The sequence below is a fragment of the Suncus etruscus genome, chromosome 14, assembly GCF_024139225.1.
Source record: "Suncus etruscus isolate mSunEtr1 chromosome 14, mSunEtr1.pri.cur, whole genome shotgun sequence".
NCBI lineage: Eukaryota > Metazoa > Chordata > Mammalia > Eulipotyphla > Soricidae > Suncus > Suncus etruscus.
In genome coordinates, this window is record NC_064861.1 from 33077432 (window position 1) to 33085363 (window position 7932).

Below are 7932 nucleotides of genomic sequence, written 5' to 3' on the forward strand. Positions count from 1 at the left end.
GAACTCTGGGAGATGAACAAGCTGAATCCCACAGCACTATTTGGGCATCTGGCAGCTCCTGGTACATGATCTGGACTCCTCAGAGTTATTATGGTTCAGTTTCAAATCTCCACAATAAAGCTAACATTGCAATCAAGTGAGTCATCCAAAGTTCTAGTTTCCCCAGGCACCGAAAATTTCTGCGTATTTCCAATATAACCTTAAGTGTAAATTATATTTTTTTAAAAAGCATTTTGTCAGGCTGGAGCAATAGCACAATGGTAGGGCATTTGCCTTGCAAGCAGCCAGACAGACCCTGGTTTGATCCCCAGTATCCCATATGGTCCCCTGAGCCTGCCAGGAGCAATTTCTGAGCGTAGAGCCAGGAATAACACTTGAGCACTGCTGGGTTTCCCCATTCCCCCTACACCCCCCCCCAAAAAAAAGAAAAGCATTTTGGCTTGGGGCCAGAGTGATAAAACAAATGGTAGGGCCTTTGCCTTGCATGTGGTTCAATCCCCAACATCCCCATATAGTTTCCTGAACCAGCCAGGAGTCATCCCTGAGAACAGAGCCGGGAATAAGCCCTAAGCACCACTAAGTGCAGCCACCAACTGCCCCTCTAAAAGCATTTTGTCCAAAATAAGCAGTATGTCTTTAAATAAAATTAACAATATCTGTCCCTTAATTAGGCAAGTAAATGGTAGCAAAAATGAACAAATAACACTACTAAAAAGCACCATACAAGAAATAATGACTAGAATAAGGAGACCCCCCAAACACACATGCTGGATTATTGGTCCTACCCTAATCAATATTCATACTCCACACTCTAGGGTGTGATCTGGTGATGGGATTATTGGATTACTCCCTACTTCCTATCTCACCCTAGGTATGGCCTGGTTCTTGTGAATAAAAGCAGGGATTTGAGTAAGGCAGATGCTCATTCTTTGGTCTTCCTCCACTAAACTTATTTTCTTCTTCTTCTTTTTTTTTTTTTTTGGTTTTTGGGCCACACCCAGCGGTGCTCAGGGGTTACTCCTGGCTGTCTGCTCAGAAACAGCTCCTGGCAGGCACGGGGGACCATATGGGACACCGGGATTCGAACCAACCACCTTTGGTCCTGGATCGGCTGCTTGCAAGGCAAACACCGCTGTGCTATCTCTCCGGGCCCAATTTATTTTCTTCTTAGGAGCAGAAGGCTTGTATGGTGGGATTCCTGGCTTGAATGTTGTATTTCCTAAATCCTTTCTTGTACTTTTTCACTGTGTGGATTATTTCCTGCATCAACGTTTTGCTTCCAGACTCTCAACTCACCAGATCCTTGTTTTGGAACCTAGGACTCTGGTTCTACTAAAAAACTGTAAAATAATATTTACCCACCATTCATCTGATAAATGGGTTAATATTCTATATTAACTATATAAAGGACTAATAGACTTTACAAGAAAAAAAAAGCGAACCCATTAAAAAATGGAAGGAAAAGATAAACAGAAATTTCCTCAAAGAAGAAATACAGATGCAAAAATAATATATGAACAGCTGCTCTGTATACTTGTAATTATGCAAAAGTAAATCAAAACAACAATGAACTATCATCTCATACAAGTGAGATTGGCATACATCACAAAGAAAAACAACCAGTGTTGGCATTAATATGGAGAAAAGGGGAAACTCATTCACTATTGGTGGGAATATCACCCATTTTGGAAAATAATAAGACACTTCTTATTAGGAATTGAGTTCCCATTTGACCAAGCAATTCTATTTGTTAGCATCTATCCCAAGGGCCCACACACTCTATTTAGAAAAGACATTTGCACTCCTATGTTCATTATAGCACTATTTGCTGTCTAATGTCACTGATTGGTACCTTCTGACCTTCGTCCAGCAGAGGTTGGTCACAAAAAATACGATAAACAAACACATCTGAAGACAAACATACAGGCATTGTTCAAATGTTAGTTAACCTAGGCAGCCACAGGCTTGAGCTTACAGGCTGGCCATTTAAGCAATAAGGTATTGTTCACACTCCCACAGGACTCTCAACTTAATGAATTATTGCTTTATTGATAAAGTTCATCAATATACAATAGACCAGAGGCTATGGTATTTCACTTAGCTTATCAGTAAACACCATTAAAAGTATACAGTAGGGCTAGAGAGAGCTCATAGGGGAGGGAGCTTGTCTTGCAAATGGCAGATCTGGGTTCAATCCCATTTGGTACCCTGAGCACAGTCAGGAGTGATTGTTGAGTAGAAAGCCAGAAGTAACCAACCTCTGAGCATCACTGGGTGTGGCACAAAATCAACTAAAGAAAAGTAAAAAGTCCTGATAATTTCCTATTCTATTTCTGCTCAAGTTTTTGTCCCATGTCAAAAGGACTTACACAACTTTATTCTATGCTTGTATGGTAGCAGATATTTATTATCAATTCTATTCTTTCCAACTATTCTGTTCTTTCCTGGGTACACATTTGCAAACTCTTTGCATTCTAAGATCTAAACTATTTTACCTAGGAGCATTTTCCATCGTTGAGGGTTTTTTGGGGACAAATTCTACAATTTACAATAGCTAAAATCTGGAAACAACTCTCATGTCCAATATGTAGTATATAAACACTGTAAGAGAATAACAAATGGCCATAGTCAACAGTAACAGAGAATTGATCTTCAGTAGGAAGCTTGGAATACATGAAATAGAGGGGTAGGGAAACACTAGGATTTCGTTGGAAAGAAGCGGACACTGGTGGAGGGCATGGTGTGGTGTTGAAATGATTTATCCAAGAAATGCTACCCATTAATTGTATTGTAAACCATAGTGCCTACAAAGAAAATAAAATTTGAGAAATCACATTTAGGGGGTTGAAGAGATACAGTGGCTAAGGTACTTGCCTTGCAGATGGGAGTTCAATCTCTGTTGGCACTCTATAAGGTCATCTAAACTCAGCCAGAAGTGACTCTTGAGAACAGAGCCAGAAATAAGCCCTAAGCATAGCCAGGTATGGCCCCAAAACAACACACACACACACACACACACACACACACACACACACACACACACACACACACACACACACAGTAAATCATAAAAAAGTGAGGTAGGAGGTAGGTCAGCCAGTTCATGCTTGATAGACAACACAGAATTCATGATTGTCCATTCAAATAATAAAGTCAATGATAGGAGCTAATATCTATAGTTTTACCACTAGCCAAGTTTCAGGGCGTTTCCAGGGAAATTGAGGAGAGAACACTGACAATGGGCTCAATACCACCCCACCTGAACACTGAGAGAGCACGAAGAGGGAATGATAGCCAGCCAAATCGGGGCTTTTAAAGAGTTGCTGTAGAAACTGGTGACATTTTGTTTTAAAAAGGGGGCTGCATTATCTTTCAAACCTATGTGCTGCTGTGGGTACAAGCCTGATACCTACTCAGGAAGTTCCCTGTAGTAGCCTGGGCTACTTGGAGATGACCCAGAGAATCAGGGAACCTGATGAAGTAGGATGACATTGTCGCTGCAGGACCTAAGGAGGATTTACTCTCCACAAAGAGAAAGTTTAGCTATCTACAAGGCCCATTCTAGGCCAGGTACATAGGTATGAATAAAACAATGTCTGGGGCCAGAGCGATGGCGCAGCGGTAGGGTGTTTGCCTTGCACGATGCTAACATAGGAGGGACTGCATTTCGATCCCCTGTGTCCCATATGGTCCGCCAACCCAGGAGCGATTTCTGAGCGCAGAGCTAGACGTAACCCCTCAGTGTCACCAGGTATGGCTCAAAAACAAAACAGAAAAACAAGGTCTGTGTCCTTTGAAATGCTAGTCGGAGAGATAGCACAGCGGCGTTTACCTTGCAAGCAGCTGATCCAGGACCAAGGGTGGTTGGTTTGAATCCCGGTGTCCCATATGGTCCCCCGTGCTTGCCAGGAGCTATTTCTGAGCAGACAGCCAGGAATAACCCCTGAGCACCACCGGGTGTGGCCCAAAAACAAAAACAAAAAAGAAATGCTAGTCCCCAGGGGGCACCAGCCCAAAAAGCCTCACCCTGAGGTCCTGGACTCTTTCTTTATTCTGTAAGCTCCTGTTTCTGCCCCTACTGAAGGACATTTTCCTTCTTGCATTGTCTTTTATTGGGCGGGATAGAAGGGGTTCCCAAATAATGCTCAGGAATTCCAGGGGCCCCCAAAACTATACTTGGTGATGTTTAGGGACCCATGGGTGATATAAGGGATAAAACAAGGGTTGGATGCTAGGTAAGTGCCTTAACCTCTGTCCTCTCTTTCTCTGGCCCTGTGTTCTGTAAGGACTAGGCAGATAATATGGGGGTGGAGCAGGGTGGTTCCTGGGTACAGTCATTGGCATGTGTCCTTTGTCCCTTCAGTTCTCCTGAAGCCTGAGCAGGTGTTGACTGTGGTTTCTTCCAAGTCCTGTTTCCAGAGACACCAGTGGACGATTCTCTGCTGAAGTGACAAATCAAACTCCAGTCAGAGCTGGATCTGTCATTTCCTCCAAGATCCTGGAACTTGCATCACAGCTCAGGTTCAGTCATGTGGGGCATTCCTGTTCTCTTCCAAAAGATCCTGTGGAGTATCCATGCTGGAATCAACACACACACGTTCCATTTTCACTGCAAAACAAGTATTATAATTATGCAAACAAGTATTCTGTTTAGCAAATAGAACATATACAGCAAATATTTGTACAGTTACCACCAGATCAAGAGGTAAAACACCAACTGGTCTGGGCCTTGTGTGCTCCTCCTCATCTTTGCTACCACACTCCTCCTTTTCCCCAACTAAGCTGACTTTTCTTCCTTTCTTTCCTTTCCTTTTTTTCCTTTTTTACTCCTCCTAACAAGCTCAAGGGAGCATATGGGATGCTGGGTATCAAACCTGGGTCAGTTACATGCAACTGTGCTAACTGTGCTAATTGACTTTATTGATGGCAATTTCTGTGCATTTTCCATTTTACCTTCTTGGAATGTAGCTGCCAACAATAAAGTCCCGTTCTGCCAGTTGTTAGCCTTTCCATGCACAGAACTGTGTCCAATAACTTCTTTAGGGCGCTACACTCAGTGTCCAGAACAGCACGCTTGCCTGCCCAATGCTGCCGCCATTAGAAAATCACTGCCTTTCCTTCATCTTCATAGCAGGAGCCTAGGCGACTTGGTTGTCTTCTCTCATGTTGGGGCCACTTGGACCTGTCCCAGTGCTGTGAGCAGGTTCTGGTACACATGGGAAAGAGTTTGGTTAGGGGGTGCTTTCAGGGGAGCCCTGCTAAGTTACAGGGAATGCACATTTTCATCTTTCCTTCCTTGCTTATTCTGAAACTGTTTTGATTCTGAAACTGTTTCTCGGGTCAACAGTGCTGAAACACCCCACCCTTTCCTGGGGGAGAGAAAAATGAGGTCTGTTTGACTTTGCAGTTTGGTTGTTCATGATTTTTTTTTGATTTGTTTTGTTTTGTTTTGTTTTGTTTTATGGCCATACCTGACAGTGCTCACGGATTACTCTTGGCTCTGCACTCAGAAATTGCTCCTGGCAGGCTTGGGGGACCATATGGGATGCTGGGGATCGAACCTGGGTAAGTCCTGGGTCAGCAGCATGCAAGACAAATGCCCTACTGTTGTGCTATTGCTCTGGCTTGTGGTTGTTAATGATTTTTTTAAGTTTTGTTTTTGTTTTTTATTTTGTTTTGAGTCACCCCAGCTGTGCTCAGAGCTCACTCCTAGCTGTTGAGGGGAAGAGAAGCAGGGTGGTCCTGTGCAAGGCAAGTGCCTTAACCCCGTTCTATCTCTTCAGCTCCTACCCTTGCAGTCTGTCTGGGCAACCTTCTGGCCTCAACTTGCTCCCTGTGGCCCTGGCTGCCTGTCCTTCACCCCTCCCCTATCACTCATAGGCAGGGGAGGTGAGGCATCAGCAACAGGCTCCTTCCTCTCTGAGGTCTTGATACCTCAGTAATGCAGTTGGGGGGAGCAGGAAGAGAAGGCTGAGAATGAGGAAGTGGAAACCAAGTACGAGGGCCACCGAGAAGTCTGGTCCAGACTGCTGAAACCTCAACATTTCAGCAGCATCCTCTGAGGATGCCTTGAGGTGCACTGAGCAGGTACCAAAGTCATCAGCAACAAGGTGGTAACGAAACAACCACAACTTTGCACTGGCTCCTACATGTTAAGTGACGCCATAGGACCCTCACCCTGACTGTGAGGCAGATGAAATATTCTTAGGTCACAGACAAACACTGAGGCAGAGTTTGTGGCAATAAACAGCTCATGGCATGGGGTCAGGGCCTGTTGGAACTGGTGTTAGTGCTCACTTCGGCAGCACATATACTAAAATTGGAACGATATAGAGAACATTAGCATGGCCCCTGTGCAAGGATGAACTGGCGTCAGATGGGGGAGGATTGCCACTTACCAACAGTCTTGGTACTAGTGACGGACTTTTTTTTTTTGGGGGGGGGGCTATTGGGTCACACCGGCAGTGCTCAGGGGTTCCTCCTGGCTCTATGCTCAGAAATCGCTCCTGGTAGGCTCGGGGGACCATATGGGATACCAGGATTTGAACCACCATCCTTCTGCATGCAAGGCAAACTCACTACCTTCATGCTATCTCTCTGCCCCCTGAACTTTCTTTTTTTTTTTTTGGTTTTTGGGCCACACCCGGTAACGCTCAGGGGTTACTCCTGGCTATGCACTCAGAAGTTGCTCCTGGCTTGGGGGACCATATGGGACACCGGGGGATCGAACCGCAGTCCGTCCAAGGCTAGCGCAGGCAAGGCAGGCACCTTACCTTTAGCGCCACCGCCCGCCCCCCCCTGAACTTTCTTTAGTTATATTCCCTTAGCTATAAAAGGGTGCTCATTGACTCCCCCAAATTGTTGAGAATCCAAAGAGTTAAAGTAGCCAGAGCTAAGCAGAGCACCTGGCACTGAAAAGGAATGACACAGGAACCATCAGCTTCTCAGTTTGAAAGGCAAGGACCTGGGGAGGGAAGCTTATTCTGGCCAGCTGGGAGGGGGTCACTAAGTCACAGCCGGTGGAGGGCTGGCCGGTGGCCACTGAAGTATGGGCACTGGGCAATATGCTTCATACCAGGGTTTAGCCCAGAGCTCTCCACCTCACCCAGGTTTCTCTACAGGGCAGCGGTTTCTAATGGGAGCAGCTGGAAGCTTCAGCCTCACTTTGACCCAGCAGCCAGACAAGCATTGGCAGGCGGCAGCAGCAGGAGCAGCCAATGGGCAGCGAAGGCTGTTGCTAAGGTCACTGGTGAACCTTATTTGGCGACACTGGGCTGACCCTGCATTCACCTCTGAGAACCCTGGGAAAGCCGACCACGGATGTGAAAAGAACGTCGCAAAACCACAACTTCATTTCCTTTGAGAAGAGATTCAGCTCTCCTCTCCAGCCTGCATCTCTCGAGCTGGACGCCTTTTGTGCAATCGCGTGCAATCTCAAGAGAGAAGAGCCAGGGCAAGGGAGTCTCAGCTACAGAGGGGTCCCAGGCAGGCCGGGGAGGGGAGGGAAGAGGCGTCAGCACAGCAGCCCCTGGGAACAGAGGAGAGGGAGCCTGGAGAAAGATCTGTTCTGGCTCTGGCACTTGCTGACCCTTGCCCAGGCCTCCCCCACACAACCCCTGAAAGGCCTGTCCCAAACCCTGCTTCCTGCAGTTTGGAACACAGGGAGGAACACAGGGAGGAAGTGGGCTTGCTGCTTGTTCTAGGCCTTGCCATCTGCTGAGGCCACACTGCCTCAGGGCAGCCTAAAGCACAAAGGGTTGTGGTTTCAGGTTTCTACCTTCCTTGAGGCATCTTCCAGTTTAGCATTAAATACTGGAGCTGTTGCTCCACCCCAAAGGTGGGAGGGAAGCTTTGCTCTCAGGTTTTTGGTTTTTGGGCCACACCCAGTGGCACTCAGGGGTTACTCCTGGCTCTGCACTCAGAAATCGCTTG

General features: G+C 46.3%; 1 non-coding gene across 1 annotated transcript; it reads left to right on the forward strand.

Moving 5' to 3' along the window:
- The first annotated feature begins 6289 nt into the window (after window positions 1–6289).
- LOC126029238 (U6 spliceosomal RNA) lies at window positions 6290–6398 on the forward strand. Its single transcript, XR_007502880.1, has one exon. It is a non-coding gene; the product is annotated as a U6 spliceosomal RNA (small nuclear RNA).
- Window positions 6399–7932: the final 1534 nt, after the last annotated feature.